Below are 26650 nucleotides of genomic sequence, written 5' to 3'. Positions count from 1 at the left end.
CAATCATGACTGGCTGTGTTCAATCAGCTGAATATGATCGTCAATTAAATTTGGTTAATTTAATTATTGAGTAAATAAGGGGGCAATTACCTTTTTATATGGGTGATATTAGTGTATTAACTACATGAAAATACTAATTGTTTGTGTTTCCTCAGTTTCAATATTGTCTAATATCACATTTTTCTAAATATCTAAAACCATTCAGTGTGACAAAATGCAATAATAGAGGAAATTAGGAAGAGGCTATTTTTTCACAGCACTGCACTTAAGACATTTGGATTTCAGATCAAAAGAGAAATATGAGCCAAAAGTATAAATAATTAGCTTTTTTACTGGTATATCAAGTCATGGTAACTGACTGGCCAGTTCAAAACTTTCCACGTTTTTCCATGCATTATGAATGCTTTGGTTGTGTAGGCAGTGTGTTTGGGGTCATTGTCTTGTTCAAAGATGAAGCACCTGCAAATGAGGTTGGATGAATTTATTTGTACATAGAGAGGCAAAATTTGTCTGGACACTTCCAAATTCATCCTATTGCTGCCAACATCCATTACATCATCAATAAAGACAAGTGTGCCTGTTCCACAAGCAGCTATATATGCCCATGCCATTACGCTACCTCCATATTTCAAAGATGAGGTGGTACACTTTGAATTCCATCAGCTTTCCATCACTTTGGTAAATGTTTATTTTGGTCACGCTTGTCCAGAAAATGTTGTTCAGTTATTCTTCTGGCATGTCTCTGTATTTTTGGCTAACTCTTATCTAGCTTTTTGATTCTCACAGGGTTAATCTCACTGCAGTTTTCTTCATTGGCCAACCTTTACAGTGCTTATTTCAGAGTCCAACAGTGGTTTATTTCTTTTTCAGAACTGCTATACTTGATTTACCCAGTTTTTGTACTATCCTTCTTAATGAAGCCTTCTGTTCTTTCAGCTTCCATGCAAAAGGAAATGTCTGAGCAACAAATAGCATGTCAGTCATCTGTTAACTTAATTTGCACAGCTGAAAATGGGGGGAATCAACACAAAAACAGATGTTTTTGTAACATGGTAGAACATATATGCATGTAAGTACCATGAAATAAAAGCTGATTGACATGTTTTGTCTCATAATCATGTTTTGTTCTCAAATCAAAATTCAAATTCATACACATTCCATTCTTTACCACACACTTTTGAAGGGCACTGTATATTGTTTGTGGTGTCCACTATGAATGTAGTAGTCATCATGCAGAAATAAGTTATGCAGCACAAGAAGGACTTTGCCTTCTGATGGGGTGACAGCTCATAATGAACATAGTCCTTAGGCAACCGACCTAATGTTAATTTAGGTGCACTGGCTTAATCGGGGTCTGCATAACAAGGTCCCTGAGATACCGGATGGCAATCTTTTTTGTTCCATGAGATTAAGGGAGAGTCAGACGTTGCAGCATTGCTCAGTTGGGAACAGAAACTCATTTGCTAAAATGAAGAGTATCTTGCAAGCATAAATCATGTTTCCTAATCCCTCCACTAATGCCACATAATGCAAATTCTATACTGCAGGACTCCTGCTAAATGATCATACAAAAAAGTCAATGAAGGAAGATGTCAGCACACAATATTTATTCTTTTAGACCGGTGATGAATAGGGAGCGATTTAATAGGATTCCAAGACTTCATTCATTCACACACCTGGCCTGTACATACATAAATAAATAAATAAACCCCATGCAACTGTAACATTAAATTCACTTGAAACGTTCCACATACTGTGCACAGCAAATTTCTGGAATTCCAAATACCGGAGGATACAGTGGTCGACCAGGACATAGAGTTGGATGTCTTTCTAGACATTGTAATAGTCAAAGACGTGTTTCATCATCCACACCAATTATGGTAAGTTATGTGTAACTCATTTTTAAATAACTCTTACTTTTTAATCATATTACTTTTTGAGGATTATATTTTGATTGCAAATGAGAGAGAGTATCCATGTGTCTAATGCTAACCACTGTGCTCATAAAAGTATAGTATAATATTTTGTTGCAAATTGTTGTATATTTACTCTCAACAGTGCAGTAGTATGTGCATTTCAGAACTTCCACTGCTCCATCTGTACCTGGCCAGCCAATGAATCATTCTCAGGGGTAACTTCACGGGAACCACACGAAAGGTTAATGGTGGTACTATATCGTGCTAAATGGGATAACCAGAGCAGACCTGTCTGAACATTAACTTGGTGCACCCCTTAGCATGCTAGCACGCTAAAAAGACTCATACCTTATTAAAGCAGGATTTTTTTGTGAAGCTTAATCAAAGTGACATGACCATCACTGACAGGCTTAATGACTGTCACATGAATACATCAATGATCCCAGTACATTTTTAATTATAAAAATTATACTTTACAGTAGAGTACAGTATGGTAGAACACTCAATACGACATGGATAACATCTTTTGTTAATGCATATGCCTGATTAGATCAACAAATTGCTAGTGTATTATTATTATTATTGTTTTTGTTGTTGTTGTAATGTCATGTTACCAACATTTTTGTGTGCCTGTATCCACTCTGAATGCATGGCTGTTAATGATGCCACCCTGCCAATCCTAAGAGTTGGGCACAGTTGAGGCTTCCTCAGTGCATTACCTGGAAGCCCCTCCCAGCACACGGTGTTAATAAGAGGTTGATGAGTTAATGAGCTTATACATAGGTCACACATTCCAGCAGTTAACAAGCATGTGACTAAATGCAAATATGCTGGTCGAAATATGGGAAAAACACAATGTGTCTTGACTGATAAAGAGCAGGCACATGTTCTATACTGCTGTTCCAAAATTAGATCTGGAGTATAGATTAGGCTCCATTGAGAAACATATGCAGTAAATTGCACCAATATAATTGCACCACAAACAACATTGTACCTTGATGCCATTATAATAAACTTGCATTAGTATGCCTGGAATAAAGACATGAAGCATATCAGTTTAATCCATACCCTTTTTCTGGCTTCCTCTAACAAACTGCTTGAGAACAATAGTACCAATAGGACAGCAAAAACTCTTTCTGTGTAATCCTTTTATTTTCAAGGTATGATTCTTTTGCGTTGAAAGTCACGTGACGTGAAGGATGTGAAAGAAAGTGCAATCTCATTATTCCTTTTCTTTTTCCTACAGGCATTTAAACTCAGTTCCATCCTTATCTAAATGCATTAAGAGGAATTTAATGTTTAATACATCATCTCTCATTACGATTTCTGTAGACCCCAGCTAATATCTTCAGTCATATAAATTACAGAAGATGGAGGAAAAAGTAGCGGTCTGAATATGTAATGTAATGGGAAGTGGAAATTAACATTGTCAAAACATAATTTTTACTTTATTCTCATTTGTTTTATTGCATGCTCCATGCACACAGTTAAATCCATATTTGATAACAGCTTGCAATGTGACTGAGAAAGACACATCTATTCATTGATCTTCTGCTCATATTACATTTGAAGCATTTCATACAGTCATTGCCCCCTTACTGAATACTTAATTTTGATCATTTCAAACTATTACATATCTGCACCAAAAAGGGCAAGTTTATTCCATTCTAACAAGGTAGCATTTTTTTTTAAAAAGTCTACACCTTATAGTTTCCAGTCCATGACTCCATTATGCCATTTACTGATTAACAAGACCACTCATTCACAATGGTGGGAGACAATTGGCCTTATCCCATCAGAGGTTGACTGGAGATAAATTGGTGAGGGGTTCCTTCTGGCACCACAGAATCATTTCTTTCTAAAAGATCACCAGTTGTCACCAGTAAAAGATATATCTCTCAGTACTAGCTCTCTCACAGTACTGTGTAGCTTTTAAAGTGGATGATGGGCATGTGTAGAGTTAAGCATTGTTCTGTGCAGGGGTGAGCAGAGTAGCAGTGACTTGAGAGCTGCAATTGGCAGGTTGTATGTCACATGACTGTAATGCTGTGATAAACATAGTATATGTGTTGATATACTTTAAAGACCCTATATAATCCTTTTTTTTTTTACATTTTTGGCTGGACCGCAACAGTGGGACCAGCCCTACAAACACGAATGTATGTGACTGAGTGATGAAGTTACACCATTGGTCGGCCAAGTTATGAAGTTACACCATTAGTCGGCCGGTCCAGCCATATACTAGGTTTTGACCTGGTTGTGTTAAATAGTTCATTAAGCAAACTGAGCATGTCTGCTTAGTTTTTCAAAAAATCTAGGCAAGAAAATAATGCTGTATTAGTGCGTTATTTCTAAATGCCAGAACTAGAGGTCTCGCATGACATATCCATCTTGTAAAGGATATTCACTTCAAGTTCACTTCAACTGGCAGCCCACTAAACAGATGTTTGGCTGATTTGTTGAAATGTAAATCACCAGTTTCCTTGCACATTTGCAAAGAATAGTGCTAATTAGTGCTGGAGAAACATGCACTTGTACCATAAGTACATATTTTCCCATTTGAGAGGGTATTTATTAAGGCAGATTATGTAAATGAACACAGACACAAGTTGTCTATTTGAATAGTGCCACCACTATACTTATACAATGTTTTGACTGATAGTAAACCACATCAGTGTTGTTCCAATTGTTTTATTTTGATCTCACATTGATTAATTGAACTTGAACTTAAATTTACTAGCTAAATTTAAATTGTAGCACTTATGAAGGTATAGAGCTGAAAGAAATTGGATTTATGGAATTCTTATCTCAGTTACGGCCCCTATTTTTCTACATATCTTGGTAGCAGAGTGGAGTAGCACTAGCACCCCATTACCAAGAAACCAGAATTCTACATCGAGTGAAGGAGGAAATGTGCATTTTTCCTAATCAGATGTCTTGCAGTCTTACAGTCTTATACAAATACATACAAATAATAATAACACAGTCATCTTGAAGATGGAATTGAAATTGAACTGGAAAAGAGATACATCATCCAGAAAGCCGACTTACAAATGACAAAATATTACTTGTTGTAATCTGTACTGCCACTGGTTTTATTATTGATAAATTGATGCAGACGTTGCACCCCTGCAAAAAAAAAAAGAATGAATAATGTATTTAAATAATAAAAATGGGCACATGCTTGACATACAGTTTGACATTTGAGATTTCTAAATCATTACCAGTGCCAGTAAGAACTATGCACTATGTTGCTTTCAGAATATGATAGTCATTTAAAATTCCAAGTGTTTAATACCATTGCATGTTTCCCTTGGCTGGTTATCTATAACATAACTGATTGCAAAAGATCTTTAAGATCTGGACATGTGACATTTCCACAATCAAACGTTTGAGATCTTTATATATAATATAATATTTTTTAACACAATAAGGAATTTAAGGCTTTGGAACGGCATTAATATTGGTTCAGTATGTTAGCTCCTAATATTTGCAAATGTCCACTAAAAAAAGGTCTTAATATTCATGGCACACCATGAGCATCTTTAGTGCTTTATTGCTTTTCCAAAATTAGGAACTAGTAATTGAACCATTTATTTTAGATATCCTATCATAATCTGGTATAATAAAAGTGTTAAAAATAAACTTGTTTCATATTACCTTCATATTTATCCACCAATCAAGTTTGGTTGCCATCTGATTAAGATTTATCTCTGACTAAAATAGAGCAGGAAGAATAATTGATTGGAAATGATTGTTTTTTTTTTTCTTTCAGATGCATTACAAAAACATTTTTTGGAAATTTCTGACTAAAAAATAATTCCTTGGAATAATAATAATAATAATAATAATAATAATAATAATAATAATAATAACAAAAATAATAATAATAACATGTTTTATGTCAGGATGAGGGTTACAATGAGCTGGTGGGGGAGCATTTACATTTCATGTCAGAACACTCACTAAACATCAGCTGAGGTGAAGAAGGAATTACAATTAAAACAACCTGACAGACGATTAAATGGTAGGCCAGGCCCTAATTGCCATAGAACCTTTAAAGACCAGTGTGCCAGGATCTCATTACTAAGTCGCTGCACAGGAGAACTGGTTGTTTGTTTGCTCCAATAGGAAGATCCAAATACTGGCCTGACAACCAAGTTCACTGCGTGAACTGAACTGTGTTCTTGGCTATAAATAGAAGTATGAAATGAGTATTGTACATGATATGCACTTGTGTACGTCGGTTTGGATAAAAGCATCATTTGCCTGATGAAGACCATGTTAGGTTGCTTTGCTTTTTTAGTCAATAAAGTATCGGGAGCTGTAATACAGATGTAAACACACCCAGTAAGTTTTGGTGATGATTTGTATGTCCACGATGCAACTGATTCATTAGGTAGTTGCGTCAAAAAAACCTTTCCAACTTTAATCTTATTACTGTGTATGGAAACATTAACATTTCATCATTTTTTCCCCTTTTCAGTAGTTAGAAACTGCAGTGAATAGATTTACATCTGTTTTGATAACTGAAAATGCATGCTGATTTGAAATCCTTACGCTTTTTTCATACTACATCGGGTACAAGGCCAGAGTAAATTTCCCTTACCTTTCCTCATCCGTGTATGTTTGCATTGATCAGCTCTCCCATGTAAAACAGTGATATTTGAAACCCAATATCTCCGCCGTTTCAAAACCAATCTCAATGCCACATTTTGCAGGTTGAGTACAATCGCCAAAAAAAAAAATTCTTATGGACCTTGCTGTGTGCCTGGTGACATTGTCATGTTGAAGCAGGAAAAGACCTTCCCCAAACTGTTGGGGAAGAACAGAATTGTATAGAATGTGATTGTATGCTGTGACATTAAGATTGTCCTTCACTGGAATGTAGGGGCTTAGCCCAAACCATGAAAAACAGCCCCAGACCAAGGGGTGCCCAGATAGTTTTGTCATATAGTGTACATTGTTATCATACCAAAGAAATAAAAATTCAGATAAGAAAAAAAAAAGATGAATGCTGAAATGTTTGTGGAAATGTTCTTAAGTACAATTTATGATCAAATCTGAAATGCATGTTCTTTGCAGGAGGCCCAATGTTTTTGTTATATACCCCAGTATCCTGTTAGCTTTTTTAAAAATTGATTGATTGTTTTTTTTTTTTTGTTTTTTTCTCCTACCATATATACTATGGGACTATGGGGTGTCACTTTCTTACTTGATCCTGTTATTCATGAAAATATGCAAGTATAACTGAAAAATCCATACAATATCATAAAACTGAACAGAAGCCCACATGGCTAATTTGAATAGAAAATGTGACCACCCCTGTTAAGTATATAATTTCACAGAGTGGATAAAAGCATACAGAATGCTTTCCAATGTCTGAATTGCTTTGTGTTGCATGTAGAGGGGATGAACTTAAATCTCAAGTTTTAAATGGGTGGTATAATAAAAAGCTGAACTAATTTAGCTCTTAAATGGAGCATAGTTCAGCTCAACAAACCCATGCTGTGCACTGTAGCAGTTCAATCATTTATAGGTCTGAAACATTTAAGCTCCATGATGAGAAGTTACAGTAGTATGAAACTTTTTCCTTGTCTTCTTGAAAATTTTCCAGATAACGAACAATCTGATATATTTGTGTTATCTCCATTCCCAGGACAAAACATAATAGTAATACTAATACTACTATTATTATTATTATTATTATTATTATTATTATTATTATTATTATTATTATTATTATTATTATTAATAATAATAATAATAATAATAATGATGATGTAAGGACAGGGCACCATTATGAATCACTGGCTCAAACTGACGTAACGATCACATGATCACGGACAGACTGTGCCCAAGTCAGAGTTTCCTTAGAAAAGCCAGCACCACACAGAACCATCTGCACTCCCACAGTAAGACTGCCAAACATACAGCCATTATCTAACTCAGGAAACTTCTGTTTGTTCTTTGTTTTCAAGAAAGTGTTATATTTTGTATGTAATGTTGTAATTAGATCATATCATGTTGCTTGTTCGCTGCAGCCGCCTAACCAGTATATATAACATATAGACAGGTGACACATTAAAGGAAAAAACTGAATAAATGAGTGGAGAAACATAACAAATGCAGGTGCTTCCATACAAGTTCACTGCATGATACAATTAAGGAACTGACATCCTATCATGCTCTGTTGCATTTATAAAAATTCACAGCAGACCCAGTTTACCCCGCTTGGATCAAGATGGCAAGAGGAAAAGAACGAAGTGACTTTGAAGGCGGGTTCATTATTGGGGCATGGATGGCTTCAGTTACAAAGAGTACTGAACTGGCTAGTGTTTTAATAGGAACCGTGTCTAAAGTGACATCTGCATTTAGGACAGAAATAAATAGAGAAACTGTGGTCAAAAGCGCACATTCGATGACAATGGTACTTTTGCATTAGTGTGATATGTAAGGAAAAACAGAAGAGCAACTCTTCCGCAGGTGACTGAGAATGTGAATGCAGGACATGATCAGATTGTGCCAGCAAGAAACTAGTCCATTGACAACTACAATGAAAGGAATATTACAGTAAGGTTACAGTGCATGAATCCCTAATTACAGGACAAAAGCACATTTGAGAGGTCAGGGGTACAAAAACCATAGGCACTGGTCTACAGAGATGTGGAAAAAAGTGGCATGGTCAGATGAGTGATCAGCTTTATACTACAATGAAACATTTCTATCCTGATGTGAATGGTCTCTTCCAGGATGACAATGCTCGAATCCACAGGGCATGAGGGCTCACTGAATGTTTTGATGAGTAAGAAAATGACATATAACTGGACAAACTATACATGTCCTGGAATTATTTAATTATTCTTGGCTAACTGTAACCTGGCCATTCTGTTTACGGCAAACTAGTGGTTTGCATCTTGCAGTGTAGCCTCTTTAGTTCTGTTGTGAATCTATGGCTGCATCTGATCTGTCGGACTGGTGTTTGGGGTTATTTTCTTGATTATGGTGAGAATTATTCTGTCATCAACTGTAGAGGTCTTCTTCGGCCTACCAGATCCTTTGCAATTACTGAGCTCATCAGTGCTCTTTTTCTTCTTAATGATGTTCCAAACAGTTGATTTTGGTAAGCCTAAGGTTTGCCCTGACTGTTTTATTTATCTTATTTCTCAGAAAAAAAAGTATTTTTCACTGTTATTTGCCTTTCCCCGTGCAGATGGATGAGAAAGGGATTTTGCAAGTGTATTTCCATAACTTCCCCAGTGAAACGGGAAGTTATGAAAAAGCTGCAATACAGTTCCTGAAGACTGGGATTAAGTATGCTGCTGCTGCATCATTGATTCAGAATGCTGCTCCTGCCCGACTTGTCTTCAGACTTCCCAAGTTCTCTCATATCACTCCCCAGCTGAGGTCACTCCACTGGCTACCAGTCACTGCCAGGATCAGGTTCAAAGTCCTGACCCTCACCTACACTGCAGCCAACAGGACAGACATTGCCTACTTACAGGACATGATACAATCCTACATGCGAGCTTGACCACCCCGCTCTGATGCAGCAGGGTGACTCGCACTCTCCGCCATCCGGGTGAATGGTTCTCGCTCATCCTTACAATGTAGCCTCTCCACCCTAGCTCCTCAGTGGTGGAACAAATTCCTCTTTCCTCCACAAACCACTTTTGCCCATCTTCCGCCATGGTCTGAAGACTCATCTCTTCAGTCTATGCCTGGACTATCACCACTCGGGGGGGCACTTCCAATCTTGGATCACTTTTATCATTTAAATCCCCCTCTTTCATGATGCACATGTACCTCCTGTGTCACTTTCATGTTACATGTACCTTCATCCATTGTACTTTGTATCATTTTCTTGATGTTGTAGCTTATCATGCCTCCTAGCTTGACTTAGCATAGGTTAGGGCAGAGTAATGTTTACTGCATGAAGTGGACTTAATGTGTTCATGGCTATGAATAACTGTTACAAAATGAGTATTGTACCTTATTGTAATGATCTTTGGTATGCACTTATTGTACATTGCCAAATAAATGTAATGTAAAGTAGACCCTTCTTAGAGATTAATTTATTTGAGAAATAAAAATGAGGAAAATACTATTTAAAGTTAGAAAATAATAATAATAAGACATGTATTAGAATATAATGATAGTTTTTCTATATGTTTAAGCAAAAGTATAGCTTATTACCTGGGTTGTTTATTTTTATACAACTTTCTTTCTCATTTTTTATCAAAGGTTCAAATAATCCTGGACTTGACTATATAGCCTCCCACCAAACATAAATCTAAAAATTGCATAATATCTGTGTATCTATGTATCCCAAAATACATTTTCTGATTCAGGGACAAAGAATAGAACTGCATTTTTAATTAATACATGTTCATAGTTGAAAAACTGACTATTAAACCAAAGCAGGTATAACTTAATTACATAACTTACATTATGAGACATATTAAATATGAGATGGGCAGCATAGTGGTGCAGTGGGTAGCACTGTCGCTTCACAGCAAGAAGGTTTGGGGTTTTGAATCTCGGCTTGGACCTTTCTGTGTGTAGTTTACATGCTCTCTCCGTGGCCACGTGAGTTTCCTCCCACAGTCCAAAGACATGCAGGTAGGCTAATTGGAGACTCTAAATTGGCAATAGATATGAGTGTGTAAGTGAATGGTGTGTGTGCCCTGTGATAGACTGACAGCCTGTCCAGAATGTAATCCTGCCTCACTGAAGGACAAAGTTACACGCTTGGGCTTCTTTAAAAAAGGACAAACACCACTTGAGACACCAACAGGATTGCTGTGGAATAGAGTTCCAATTGCTTCAAAGTGAGAAACGTATAAATAAAAATGTGTATGGATAGTCCTTCATTTATTCAGTAAGCATTTATTCTGCATTTTTGAAACACTTTTATACTTTTAGCGAAAGTCTGTAATACCAATGCAAAGGGCATTCCTTAGGTGAGACTTCTCTTCCAAAAAATAAAAACTAAATCTGCAATTTGTTTTAATCCAGCACACTACAATTCACTGACGTACCTGATGTTTCATACAAATGCTGATACAAATAGGATAACTAATTTTACATGTATGTATGTATACTTCAAAGACAAGGACATATACAAAGAACTTCAGTCTTGTTAGACTCTAACACACTCCTTTTTTCAGTTTCACCACAACTACAGCCACCATACTAATCATGCAGCACTCTAGCACCAACCTGATTCAAGTATGCCATTTTTTGGGGGGTCTAATGGAAAATTAGGTAAATTATTATGATGCGAAATGAGGATGTGATCCTGCTATGCCTATTCATAATGCAGATAGTATCCATTCTCACCATAAATGAAAAGACCAAAAGAACAAAAAAAGCTTTAGTTGTGACACAGAGTCACATTGGACTGACATGGGGTAACACGTTAGAGGCCACAGATAGGGACTACTGAAAGGCAAACAGATAGGGCAGCCCATTATTTCTCAGTCCTGGCTCATTATGCCTCGATTCCTTTCAAAGTCCGCCATTGGATTCACAATCCAAATCCACGGCAGCTAACATCTCCCCTCATTAAGATCTCCAGTGTGACAGATGTAACCAGGGCCACTGCTCATTAATTCAGATGTTTTACTTATATTGCACTCAGACCTTGTCCAACAAACCAGTTTTTAAAAATCTCTTCAAATTTTTTTTTTTTTTTTTTTGCATCCATTAACCCTGCACCAATTACAGCAATGCTTGTCTTAGCTTGTTGGCTAACTCTTTTGGGAGATCAGACAGGAGTCTTGGCCTTTGCCTAGCTATCAGCCAGATGTCTCGTTCTGTGAAATGGAATCTGTCCACCCAAAAACTTTGATGATGTATTATCTTCTCAGATCATGTTGCATGACAAAGTCCAATGACGGCAGCTGAAATGAGAAACAGATACCAATTTAATTATATTAATTGTAATCACACTGGACACAAGAAGGGATGTGGCAATTACTTCTAAATCAGCATTAATTTTAGCTGGGGCTAGTTAACTGACAGTCTCTAGACAGAGCATTGGCTGTATTAATCGGCAGTCTGAAAGCCATAGATCTTTGAAGCCTGTAATGTTTAATTTCCGTCATATTGTTGCATTATCAACCAAGGGTCACTGTAATGTCAAAAGAACTTCCATATCCATCATATTTACACTGCTGGTACCATTTGTCCTGTTGAAGGGCCACATGACTGCTTTTGGCATGTGCAGTTTAACTCTTAATTTGTTGCATTGAGTCAACATAATATACACAAATCTACCATTATATATAGCTCTTAAATTCAGTATGTTCAAGTCATATTCTGTAATGTGAACAATGTATTCGCAATGCATAGCAATAGGGGGGTATAGGCAAATACTATATCTAAAAGGATCTTTCTTATACAGAATTACAAAGAAGTTGCATGACAAATGGAAGATAAATAACCAATTGGGGGTCAAGCAGCGAAGCTGCATAGGCACACACTGTGTCTCTACCTTTTCTGATTATTCATCATCATCATCATCATCATCACCTTTTCTTCTGGCTAGGGTGTCTATGGCAGCCCCTAGAACCGTATGGTAAAAAGTTTTTAAATTTGGCACACTGATTGGGGACAGTCCTATGATTCTTTTCACCAAGATTCATGTCTCCACCTCGAGCGCTCTAGCAGCACCAACGGGTCAAAGTTGGAGGTATGTTTATGCATGTAAGTTTTGAGTCATTTACTGTTGGATTCCTTGGATCAAGCCGAGTTCAATGAACCCATTGACGTCAATTTCCGCGGTTTAGATCCGGGACTGCTACCAACCTTACTTCAGAAAATGTATTGTCTAATTGCCTCATCCGCATCCCGCCACCTGCTGACCCATGGCTCGATTCAGGCTCTAACATGCATGCACTAATAGACAATAGACTAATAGTCAGATTATGACTTGAGTGTAGAGATGGAGATATACATATGTGAACCACATAATAAGGGATACTGGCCTGCTTAGAAACTTCTCATTTTCCCGCTTAGTACAGCATATATCCTCTCTCTCCACAAATGCCTTTTCATATTGTAATATTGCCAGGCCATAGACTTCAATCGTGGTGAGTATGTATTTTGATGGATCCCCTGTCTATTTGTCATCCAGCATGTCAGAGTATTCTGGCTAGGCCTCAGAAAAACAGCCATTTATCATGCTTTTCAAATGCAGCTATAGGCGGAGTTCAAACCGTAATCCACCATCTTCCAGGGTTGACCCAGGAGCATGCACTTGAAGTTACTGGAGATGGATGGGGAAAAATGGCCAGTAACCAACAGTCCCTTAAAGGGAGTTAGCTTAAGGCAGATGGCATCATGACGCATGAATCTGAGTAAAGAGAAACCGATGGCGATATTTTGAAAAAAACAGAGTTTGGCTGTCTTAGAAGGAAACAAATTCGGAGATAAATGCTTTTGAAAATGGCTCCTTCTCTGCCCTCTAACTAAAATGCAATGAGACCATTGTACTGTCACACATGTGATGGATGATTGAGTCTTGGAGATATCACCCAGATACTTTATTTACTGAACAGGTATTCAGCTCTGTATATTTAACACTGAACAATATGTCTTACCCATTGCTGAAGTTAAAAATGTTCTAATTTGTCTCCCTGTAAATATCCATTTCAACAACATGCACTAAGATTCACACTTATTACCAGCCCTAATCCACTTAACATTAAAGTTTAACAGATATACGGTCCAACGAGTGGACATCTCCTCTTATACTGCCAACACAGTGTTTGGGGTTTTCATCAGAAAAGGCACTATAAAAGCATCAGTGTTAGGGCAGTGCAGGTAAATGGTTTACTGAGTAATTGCAGTAACATTTCCCTATGACAGAAAAAAACAATTAACACTTGGTCAAGAAAGGTAAATAATTGATTTATTTTGCGCCTACATTAATGACACGTTTATTGTCAACAAAGTAGATTATATTATTCACGTCAAGTAGAAATGTGACTGCTCAGAGCCATTTATTTGAGGCAGTAGTTCTGTTTACTTTTCTAGTTTTATTTGGTTTTATAGTTTTATAAATCACCTGTGTGGCATGTTTGCACAACATTGTTGTTTACACTGATTTTAATGGGAAGTTACCTATGTGTAATTTAAAAAAGTAATGAATGTGTCCAACACTTTGTGTCAATATTTTACAGATAAAAACTGAAGCAAGTGAAAATGCAGGTTTCATTCACCCCCCAGTTTAACCGCTTACCAATGTTACTTTAAAGACCCCCTCCACTCAAAAACATCTTTTTTTTAAATAACTCTTCGTGAAAGCATGACTTTTACTATACAGCTTGATTTTTGGGCAGAACTTCAGAGCACTTTTTTCACATCTTTCTAACATAGAGAGATAGCTTCTCCATACTTCCCTGAAATTTGAGTCGGAAATAGATGAGCAAAATTTACTAATCTAAAATCTAATCACAAATGTTAGGTTATTCATTGAAATAGTATGTTGAAATTTAACTGTTTAATCAATAAATTAATCTATCAGCATTATTATTAACGATTAACAGTGAACAATTAACTGTTAACATCCCTAGTTCCACTTGTTCAAAAACAAAAATGGGTGGAGTTTGTTTATAAAATTGCAGGGATATACCTGACAGGATAGAATTAATCTGGGTTTGTAGTGCACATTTTGCAGACCACTGCTTCCAGAACCTCATGCAAAAGTCGGGTTTTGTGAAGAAATTGCTTTTGACACCGGATTTCATGCCTACTTTTAATCCTCGGACCAGAGCAGCAAGTGGGAATACACATTTAATTTTCATCTATTTTATTGACGGATGTGTGAAAAGACAACTTTCGCTATCTACACATTTCCGAAGGTATCCTTTGTAGCTCATTGTTCTCATTGTTCTCATCAAGTTCTCATTGGCTAGTTGTCTAAATCTGTCTGTATGTATTTACAATAGTACAGACATCTATGATGATGTAAGAACTTGGCAAATGTAATTTAGTCATGCGCAACTATAAATACATCAGGCATTACACAAACTTTAGGTTACTGTAAGCAAGTAATAATTGATACCCTATATGCTACAAGAAATGCAGTACCTACTACCCTACCTATGCTTATCTTATGATTTTATAGCAATCTTAGGTTGGATTTGTTTACTAAAAGTGAGTAGCTACCAAACCCAAAAAAATACATTAGTCATAGGTGCACACAAATTGGACAGCAGTATCTGCGCTGTGATTTGAGCTGTCGGTAAGCTGAGCAAGGTGCACATAACATCAGTTAGAAGAGCTTTAGTGTGGCAGCCAACGGACATTAAATACAGGTATACTATCAATAGCTCAGTGAAGTCATTATTTTTATATAAGTCACTAATGACACAGATATTGAAATCCACATACCTATGACCAATACTACATTACTACCTACTTAGCTACAGTAGTTGTCAGTTGGAAGCTGATAGTGAACGATATCAGCAAACGCAAATTGAGAACTTTCCATTTAGAGAAGTTTCCCATTTGTTAAGGTGCGTTTCACCTAAAATATCTCAAAACCGATATGAAATATGATAGTTAGAAATTAATCCATATTTCCTGACTAGTTGGCACACTCTAAGTGGTTTACTTTCAAGAAAATAAAACAAAGCTACTGGTAACTGCATGTTATCCTGGTGAATTATATATACTCCTAAGATGGTGAGTTGTAAAACCACTATAATTTGGCAGTCATCTTTAGAACATGGAATGAGTACTAGTTGTATGCACCCAACCAATGCATCTGCTTACATATTCTTTTTTAATCTATTTTTTAGTGACTTCACAATGAAGTAAATATTGAATGAGTCAATGTTTTACAAAATGGATGGATGGATGGAATAATTGGAATCTTTTCAACATACTATGTTGCACGTGTGTAAATTCCAAAATATTCCACAACATAAACAAAGTATATAATTATAAAGCATTTAGTCATTCCCACTTATTCACTGTAGACTTATAATGCATCATGTCATATTTTGCATGTTTGAAAAGTCAGAATCTGTGCAATATTACATTTGCAAGAGAAATATATTGTCAAATTTCTCAATTCCCTTTTGAGAAAATAAGTTGTCAAAGCTTTCATTTTTCAGGGACAATGTGCTAACAGGATTTCACCAGGGAACTGTGATTTCCAGCTGATACTTGTGCTCCCTGAACAAGGGAAAATAAATGCTTTCATAAGGTGAGACAGAACCTTAAGTCACTGTAGTGGCATCAGATGTTGGCAATAAAGGTTCAGAGTGCTAATTGATGCTAGGAACAAAGGCAGTTACCTTCTCTGGTCTTGTTCTAATCTCTGTTGATAGGTGACAGACGTGTTCTGAGCCACCATAAACAAAAGCAAATGTGTTTTATTGAGGTAAATCCAGACCAAAGACCAAAATGCCTTCGCCTGAATGTCAAGGGGCCTCCTGAGGCTGGATCATCTCTTCAGGGATGAGAAGAAGGGTCTTCCGAAGAGTATTGATGAACTGTGGCAGGTTGCCGTAAAAACAAATGACAAAAACCAAGCCACATTGACATTGTGACATTGGGATGGGTTCAAGGGCCAGTGTGAAATGTTACACCAAGGAACGCATCGACCTGCATTATAGCTTTGTAAGCTAAAGCTATGGGGGCGCGGGGCAGCTTGAACCTGCAAACTTTACTGCAAACGCATCATCGAAGTACATCGAGACAATGGAATAATACAGCAAGTGATACAGCTGCTGATTAATTTTTGTGTTTACCTGATATTGAAGTGCTTATGGCTGTGTACATAAAGATGGGTGACAAATTAAAGGAAAATCCTGAATAAATTTGTTCAGGAACAGAACTGTCATTGCTTTGGCCACACAGACGTGAGAAGCTCGGAGTGCAGAGCACGCCAAGCTCTAGCCGATCAATACTCTTGTTGGTTAATGTCTACTACAAACCAAACAGTTAAATAGGAGGAATATCTGCAGCTTCAGCCAATGGCAAGTTCCCAATTTTACTAACTAAAAGCTGAACAAAAGGAACAAATCCTTACATGGAGGTGAGTCAGTTCCTTTCGTTCACCAAAAAGATTTGTTCAAAAGGACCGAATTGTTCACAAACGACACACCACTAATACTCTGTTACTAACATTAGCTTACAGTCTGCCCTCCTTTTCACAAAAATCTGTGCATGCAATCTCTCCTGCACTAACATACACTGCTCCGATAATGGTCTTGTATATTTAGAATGCCAAGGTGAACTGAAATTAGCAAGCTGTGGCTAACAGAAGCTCTTCGTACCCCTGGCTTCCAGGCCACATTTAGCACCACATGCTAAAAGCTGATTTATAATTCGCTCCACAAGAGGAGCCATTGTTCTCTCAGGCACCATTTGTGCTGGTGAACACACACAGCTTGACACATACACACCACACAGTAGCCCCCTTTCATATACTTTCTTATTTAGCCTTTTAGGATTTTAGTTTAGATGTTTAATAAATTCTATTTTTTAACCAAATGTTATTTAACTTCATTGTGAATCTGATTTACATGGATAAATGCTGGAGTCAACCACCTCAAAAAAAAAAAAAATAATAATAAAAAAATATATATATATATATATATATATATATATATATATAAATCTGCAGAAACTGTGTGCGGCTATCATGTCAATATGGGCCAAAATCTCTGAGGAATGTTTCCAGCACCTTGTTGAATCTATTGAATCTATGCCACAATGAATTAAGGCAGTTCTGAAGGCAAAAGGGGGTCCAACCCGGTACTAGCAAGGTGTACCTAATAAAGTGACTGGTGATATATATATATATATATATATAGTACTTATTTCCTTGTGAAAGGCAACCCAAGATCATATATTACATCTAAGAGGGGGAGGGGGGAGGGTGTGGGAAAATGTGGGTTTTTTAAAAATCAATTGTGCGTACAAATGATGGATCCACACAGAATCTAATTGAGACATGGTGTAAGGGGATTGTGGGCAAACGCTTCTGTCGATACCTATAATGTTCCATATCCCTGTAGATAAACAGCCATCAAATATCATTGCTCACTGTGGGCAAACTGCAGCATTAAATGGTGTGACTCAGTTTTAATAGGCCTTTTTTTGAGTGTTTTTGTTTTTTTCTCCTTCTTTAAAATCTGTCCCATGAGCCGGCTATAGGAATTTGGGGCCCTAAAATCAACTTCATATAGGATAGACAATGGTTATACTTGAAGTCAGCTTCACATGACTCCAAAGAATAGTCATTGCTAAACAGTTCTGAGAGCTGGAGAATGTAATGCAAAAATGGTTACAGAAATTACATATTGATACTTCAGTGATGCGGACAGCTTGGATTTCAAGTCGACACCACAGCTCTATTCCAACAATTTTTCACACATGCTGTACAGGGGAGGACAGGGGTTTGACAAATGTGATTGTACTGTCTTTGTATGCTTGAATGTACCACGTGTCACCTTTCTGATTACTCCCAGGGAAAGCAAAAACAGAATCGCCATCAAAATAAATAAAAAATAAAAATACAAAAGCACGTTCACATTTATTGTTTGATTATAATTGTTTTTGACTAGTAAACTGCATGGTTGTTCTCATTCAGTTTATTTGCCAGCAGAGTGTCAATTAAAACTACTGTCTCATTTGGATTTATGTGGGTGGCTGGCAATTTGCCAATTGAAGCAGATTGATTTTCCATACAAATTTAAAGAGAGCTGAGCAGTTGCAGCATAATAAATAATGTCTTCCCAAGTTAGTGGCAGGCTGGATAGATTCACTGTGGTTTCAGACAGTGCTGGTGCCCTCAGGTCGAAAACGTTACTGTCTTCACATTGCTAGTTTCTCAAGCACTGGTATTGATTATTAATCTTACTTTCTACACTTGCCTAAGCTGGCGAAAAGAGAAAACAAATGCTGCTAAGCAACCCTAAATAATTATTTCCTCTTAACGTCTTCTCTCAACATCGACCACTCACTAAGTGAATGCCATTTATGCCTATATTTAGACATGCATACAATTAATGAATGATTGCTCAAGAATATATGCTAACATTCATCATTAGGCGACCACATAATGCGTGTTTCACCATAAGGATCATGTTTCGTCACTGTAGAATTTAGAATTAGGATATGTAGGTTCAGGTATTTATTAGATTGGTGCCCTGGTGTGTCTGACTAGTTATTACATGCAATTAATTTATTATGTTCTTATGAATTGGTACATCCAATAAGAGAAGCTTCCTTAAAGTAGTACACTTGAAATACAGGATAAAGCAACATGAGAAAATATACACTTCAGTCAGTACAACTCACGTAATAAAATATATGTTACATCACTGCAATATGTAAGTACATTCTTGGTTTGGTGCTGAATTGACGTGCTTCAGGTATTAGTGCACGCACCAGCATTCACTACCCTATCTAACAGGGAGTACTGTACATCTCCCCTACTAAACAGAAGAAACTAATACCAGAAAACTTCCCGGAATCTAGAAGCAGATCCAAACAACAGGTGGTGCTGGGGTGGTGGAGGGTGAGCACAATTCTGAGCAGAAACAGTGGAGCATGCAGGTGTAACCCGGTAGAAAATGTAGGCTACTAATATTTTTTTGTTAAAAAAGAGGTGAGGTTAAACCTCTGTTAGGCTATCCAAAGTGAAAAAAAAATAGGAAAGTCCTGCCTTTAATTGATTTTTAGTGACACTTATTGCATGTGTGCACTGCGTGATCAGCAGAGTAGTGGTGGGCGGACCAATTCTTTTCACAGTATCGGTTCCTTCGAGTTGATACATGTAAATGCAACGAACCTTTCGAACCTCTTGAGTTTTGATAGTTTTTCTAAAAAATGGCATCAGTTTCTCCGTGACACTCCGTTATAGTACATGCACGTTCGACAACTAGTGTTGCACGCCCCACCAAACTTCTCTTCAATGCATTACCGTTTCATCATGTATAAGTTTATATTTATAAAGATAAAATATTAATTTTAATATATTGATTCTGCATCCTACTTGTATGTAGGTAGGCTATGTACGCTCAATACGATGTTACAGAAATGTGACAGACCAACGATTAGTCGTTCTTTTTGAGGGGGAAGTAGCAGACGTCCTAGTTCGAGAGAACGGTTCATTCGATCTCGTTCAGGCTGCCTGTCTCGACTCAAGTCCGATTCAACTCGCTCATTCATTGACATCCTATAGTTCGAGAGAACAGTTCATTCGATCTTCTTCAGTGCGTGCAGGCTGTCTGTCTCGAGTCAAGTCCGATTCAACTCGTTCATTCATTGACGTCCTATAGTTCGAGACAACGGTTCATTCGAACTCGCTCATTGGTTGTTCTACTTGCTATGCTTTGGGCGCTGCATCTACCACAGCAGGCAGCAGTTTTGAGTGGAAAAATGCAGGGAGAGTCCGATTCATGAGCACTCAGACATTCGACAGGCTGACCCGGTACACACCGGGCACTAAAAAGAGTCCTTCAAAAAGATTTGGTTGTTCATTTTCGCCCATCACTACAGCAGAGCAGTGAGACCAAACAAAGAAAGAACATTCCGTGAGTAGAATGTGTTAAAATAAGTTCATAATTTGATCAGAACATGATATAAATGGCTAAAACCAAATTCAATCAAATTCATTGTAGGAAGGTTAACTCCGGTTAGTGGCGCCAAGTTAAATTCATGCTCAATTCATTAAATAGGTAAATGTAGTTGTTTATTTGAGCTGCCACGGTATAAATATTGGTACATGTATTCAGCAGAACGTGTGTTATGGTTACCATTTGATCATTTCATTGAATTAACACAGTCGTTGTTCATGGATTTGTAATCTAAACTGTGCTGAGCGTACGCCATGTTGAAACTAGCCAGTGCCGCATGTATTTGGTTAAAACTTAAAAATGTTTCATGTCGCTGACTAACTTCCATTTTAATATAAATTGAGTTGAAGCACTTAATATAGCTGAATAAGCTAATCGAGTTTAAGCACTTATTCCTGCTACATAAGCTATACTGTTACTCAGTTTTATTTCATGCGTTTGAAGGAACTTCCAATTCATTCTCTTCCAACTTCCAATTGAATATTATACTGTACAGTTAAAAGGGATGTTATTTTAAGTTGATACTTGAAATTATTGAACTAGAGTATAACAGAAAGGGCCTATACTGGTATTATCCTAGTATAATATTGTATAAAACAGAAAACTGTGTAAGCCCTGTTTTGTAATACAGGTCAGGTATTTTGGAGACCCCCAGGTTTTTGGAGACCCTCAATCTTTGGGAGACCCTGGTCTTTTGAGGAGACCTTGGTCTTGGTGATCTTGTGATTGTGATGATCCGATCTTCTGAGGAAGGAAAGGAGTCCAGTGTTAAAAAAATCAGTCTATGGCTGGTCCATGATTATCGATGGCGAGCCACCCAGATTGTCTTCATTGACAACTGCACATAGAGGACAGAAACTTCATCTGCTGGAACGACCAAACGTCTCATTGTCACCACAGTGTGGTAGGACTGTATCCGCACAGGACATAGATATTCACATTAACATTAAATCTAAGGGTGAACCCAAGACAAAGGCTTTCAAACAAACGCACACACTGAAAAAGGCCTGTTTATTTTCTTTTCTTTAAAAGGAGTTTATTGATGCGCGCTCAGTACTTTTGTATATTTGTACGAACCTTGTTTTCTAATTTCACTAAAGCAAACCATTTTCTATACAGTTTACACGTTGTGTCGCCTCCATTCATTTATGGTACATTGTCTACTCCCATTGCTCCTTCCCAACCTGGTGTACATACCCAGAAGTGGGTTACACAAAGCAGCACAGGCAAGCAGCAGCACTGAGGGGTCTAAAATGTGATCCATTGGTGATGTGTGCTTGTGATTGAATGAGTAAGAGAAAAGTGTTGTATGTATGAAATTGGTTGATTATGGAAACACGTGAGTATGCGGTTACTGGGCCAACTGGTTGGCTGCAATTTTGAGTTTCCTGACAAAACTTGCTTTTCACATTCCATGGGTGCCGCTCCTTTGAGCAATCTTGTCTGAAGTCAGCAAAAACACAAAAGTGTTAATCACTGACTGGTTAATTAACTAATTTCTTCTTAAAATTTAGACTTGCAGATAGCAAACAGAGGAGCGTCCAGTCCTCTGAGCTGGATATGCTGTATATTAAGTAGCCAGCTAACTAGGTATGCTCTTCCATCCATCAAGAACAAAATGTTGTATACAATCGGTTGCCTTTGTGACACATTACTGAAGCTGTCTTTGAAATTGCCCAAACACTGACCAACCCAAATGGAAGATCAAACACTCCGGGACCTAAAATGTAATAATATTTCTATTGTGCAGATGAGGCTGAGCAGAGACATGTTCCAGTTGAGTTAATATTTGACCACTTTCTGGACATACTCTTGAAAGGGGAGTAGAATCAGCACTCAAATACAAAGAATGAATTCAGAACAAATGGTATGACTGCAAGCAAAGCGTTTCTTTAAAGTCAGCTCCAGATATGAACTGCGTGACTAGAAAAGTTAACATTTCTATTTAGTAGAGATACTGCAAAAGTACTATAATCTGCAAGTTCTAAAATGTTCCATTTATCTGCTTTAGAAGGGCAAATGTTTTAGGTGTGATATGGTCACAGAGTCTACAACTGCACTTAGTATTTAACTGCAGAACAAAATTGTTCTTTTGCTAAGTGATTTGCAAGAGTGCAAACATATTACTTAACATGTGATCCTCATCTGGTGACTGTCCTCAAATTTAAGTATTAAAATTTCTCATTAGCTTTTTGGATTGTAAAAAGTAATGCACCTTACACCTTGCACTGTAAACACTTTTAAATTTAGATATTTTCTCAGTGCTACAGTAATTAAACTGGCTTGTTTCATTTCAGAGAATCATTGGCCTTCCCTTGTATTATTTATTGAACCAAATAAAAATCACTGTGTCCATTATTGGATAATACAAAATGCTGTTGTTACACTGTTCATTCAGACCTGAATGAATTTGAAAAACAGCCACAGACCAAGGGGTATCCAGAAACTTTTGGTCGTACTTTTGTGGTTTTATTCCTAAAATGTTGAATATACAAACATGCATGATATTATTCTATTCACTAAATTATTCTTAAACTTCTTTATCAGATTTTGTTTTATTATTTTTTGTTTGAAATTGGAAGCAGGCGAACATACTACTGGCAAGTTAAGTTGCTCTTTTTGCCATGGTTACCAACTTTCAAGTTTGCCAAAAGACTGGGTGAAACAATTATTGTATATAAATTTACTGTACAAGTTAGGTAGGACTGACAGACCAAATAATAATTGTCTTTTTGTTTGAGAACATCCCTGCAACATTAATAAATGTCTCATCACACATAATTTTACTGAAGAAAATAAACCATCTAGTAAGCCATGATTTGAGGTTAAAGGCATGTACATATTTTAGCAGATAGTATTGAACTGAATGAAAGCACTTTTTCTCTGCATCAACCAGTTCAGCTCACTGTTACTGTCTCTTACAATAGAAATTATTATATTGCCCCTTAGAGGGAAGCAAAAGCCATGTATTGCAGTCTGGGAGAATGACTCAGTTGTGAAAATCAAACAATGGATCAGTGTTTTATGTAAAACAAACAAAAAAAAATCTAAATCTAAATCAGCATTGCGATATAAAGGGCTTAATGTATCTGTGATATCTGTGCTTACATTCCATGAGACTTTGCATTGAAATACAAATGTAAATGCAGATACCGTCTCTGTTTCTATCTGTATTTCCATATTCCCTTCATGTATTTTGACGTAATTTGTCAAAATAAATTAATAAAAATAAAATTCATATTCGTAGGCAGAATAAGTTTTATTTTACATTGGAAAGGATGGGATGTTAGAAAGTTTGTTCAGAAGTTTATCATGGTCAGTTTCATTATTTTATAGAATTTTCTTTCAGAATGATATTGTAAGAAAATGTGTTTGAAGAATGCATGTTCTTACATTTACTTTTCAAAAATTTCCATCCAAACTCTTAAAATGTAGCATTTCACAATAGGGTTTTCAAGTCAGTATCTAAAGTGTGATTACCTGAACAATGATCAGTGTCTACTCTCCGTGTATCTAACCTTGTAAAAAATGTTTTGCACCAAAAAGCTTGTAAAGAAAAGACTCACTTTATATAACCAGCACAGGCAAAAGCCACAACAATACAATGTGGAGAATAAAGTTTCCATAGCAACTGATAACAGCAGAAACAGCACCAAGGAACAAATAAAAGAAGGCCAGGGTGAGCTGTTTGTACCTGGAAATTGACTGCATCTAGAAGTCTACAGCCTTTGGAAAGGCTGGGATTGTTTAACTCTGTGATGAAGACAGTGTTCTGTATTTTCTCAGACCAACACACTATCATGGGAAAAGTCTGTCTCTGACCATTCTCTTGCAAAGGTGGGGATACTGTTCAGCACAGTGTAGTTATTTATCTCTTGTCTTTGTTCCCCTTGTACCTGTGACATGGAAATGGAGGATTATTCAACCCAGAATTAAAACTGAAATTAAAATGAAAATTTAAATTTAAAAAGCAAATAGGTATGGAGGATTATTCATTTGCTTGCCTTTTATTTATGAGGGGGCCACACCCCTTCATTGACAAACTGTTTATACTGCTTGAAAAAGAAAATGAAAAGAAAAAGAAAAAAATATTCTATATTCTACTTTACCTCTGGGCTGAATAATCCCCCATACCTATTTTCTTCTTCCTTTTCCATTTTCATTTTCATTTTGATTTTAATTCTGGGCAGGCTTATCCTCCATACTCTAACCCTTCCCTGATGATACAAGGAACCAATTTGGCATCAACATTGGGGATGAAATAATACAAACAGCAGATAATCCATATTTTACAGTTACCTGCTCGGTTGTAGTGACATGGGTCACAGGCTGCGTTATTTGATCACAAATGATAGGTGCACATTAAATAACGTGCATACTTGAGCACTCTTGAAAAAGCTGAATGAACAGTGACCTGAGGGAGAACCACTGCTGCTGCTGACAGCAAACTCACTGACTCAGTTACTAGAGATCCATCATTCAGAGGATCAGACCCTTTCTCACAAGAGAGTCTGCCCAAGTCCTGATCCAAGCTGTAGTCATTTCCAGATTGGAGGAGTGCATCTCCCTCCTTGCATTTATTTGGTTCTGCCGTGAAACCCCTCCAACTCATTCAGAGTTCTGAAGCCCAGCTGATTCTCAACCTGCCCCAGTTTTCACACCCGGCAGTTCTCATTGCACTGGCTCCCATTTGCTGCTCGTTTCCACCTTCAAACACTGGTGATGATCTGCAAGTCCCTTAAAAGTATTTAGCTTGCTAACAGCAACAACTCTGGCAGTCAAACGTGCTTACGTACTTAATTTGCTTGATTTTATCAAAATCCGTGTTGCATTTTGAAATGTCATGTCCTTACGATTCTTTTTTTTTTTATGTTGACATAGCATTTTTTCATGACAACATGAAATTCTTTTTTTTCCTTATGTTATTTACATCACAATACATATTTTGTTGTACCCTTGGGTACCTCCATTACTGCAAACATTGTTATTATAATAATAATGATAATAAACAAATACAAACATTTATTTAACAATGCAACCTCCCCTATTACAAGCATTCATGTTCATTTCATGATTTCATGCTTGGTGAAAGTAAAAGAACTACAGCACATCACTAGGGCAAACCACGGTAACTGTGATTGCTACAAAATGACAATTTGCCACCCGTACTTTTGAGACCGGAACCTTTTTTTGAATTTGCGTATCATCAGCATGTTTATACAAAGGGTCATTGAATGGTATTGGTACAACCTCTGTCCCCTATGTGTGTGTCTGTCTGTCCAATGTGCCCTGCAGTTAAAGTGAGCATTGTCATTCTATGTCATCTTGTAATTCAGATTTACTCCCTGACTTTGCTCATTTAACCCAGTATTTAATGAAAATTTGAAAAAAAAATCTTTTATTAAAAAATCTTTTTAATATGAATAGCAAAAGACTAAAATAAATATCATACTGCTGAACTCAGTGGACAAAAATAATCTGTAAAAATATATTTTAAAGTATGTATGATCAGGCAGGGCTGTAGTGATAGATCTTCAGTACTAGAACCAGTTAAGGCACAGAAGGGACGCCTGAATTTAATAATTATACTTAGAAATTGCTGTTCTGACAGTTGGGATTAGTTTCTAGCAGATGCAGTACATGTGCTATATGATTATAAGAGAGAATGCATGTAGTGAGGGGCCTTTGAGTGCCAGGAAGCTATGGTAGCATGACAGTCTTAAATTTTATTGAAACAGTGATTAGAAGCCAATTATAGAAGAAAATGGGGAAGCAAGCTAATATCACTGGGAGGCATGATCATGGTCTGAGTCATATTGTACCAGTGGTGGTTGTTGAGCTGAAAATAGATGGGACAGAAAATTTAAACTGATCATTGGTTTTGACCTACATGTAGGAAGGAATGTCTAAAACAGTTGGCATGAGAAAGAGGTACTACATGCCCATCTATAATCATAGAGGAACCCGGTGTAGCGGGTTAAGGAAATCGTGGTAGGGTTACCTATAAATTTCTCTCCCGAGCCTGTATTTAATGACAACAATCAGTGACATGTTAGACTATGTAACCAAGTTCTAGACTTGTAGATTTACCACATTGCTTGTTTAGCTAGTTTGCAGGTGCTGCTGCAA

Source organism: Anguilla anguilla, chromosome 3 (assembly GCF_013347855.1).
Source record: "Anguilla anguilla isolate fAngAng1 chromosome 3, fAngAng1.pri, whole genome shotgun sequence".
Lineage (NCBI taxonomy): Eukaryota > Metazoa > Chordata > Actinopteri > Anguilliformes > Anguillidae > Anguilla > Anguilla anguilla.
This window is presented reverse-complemented; position numbering follows the sequence as displayed.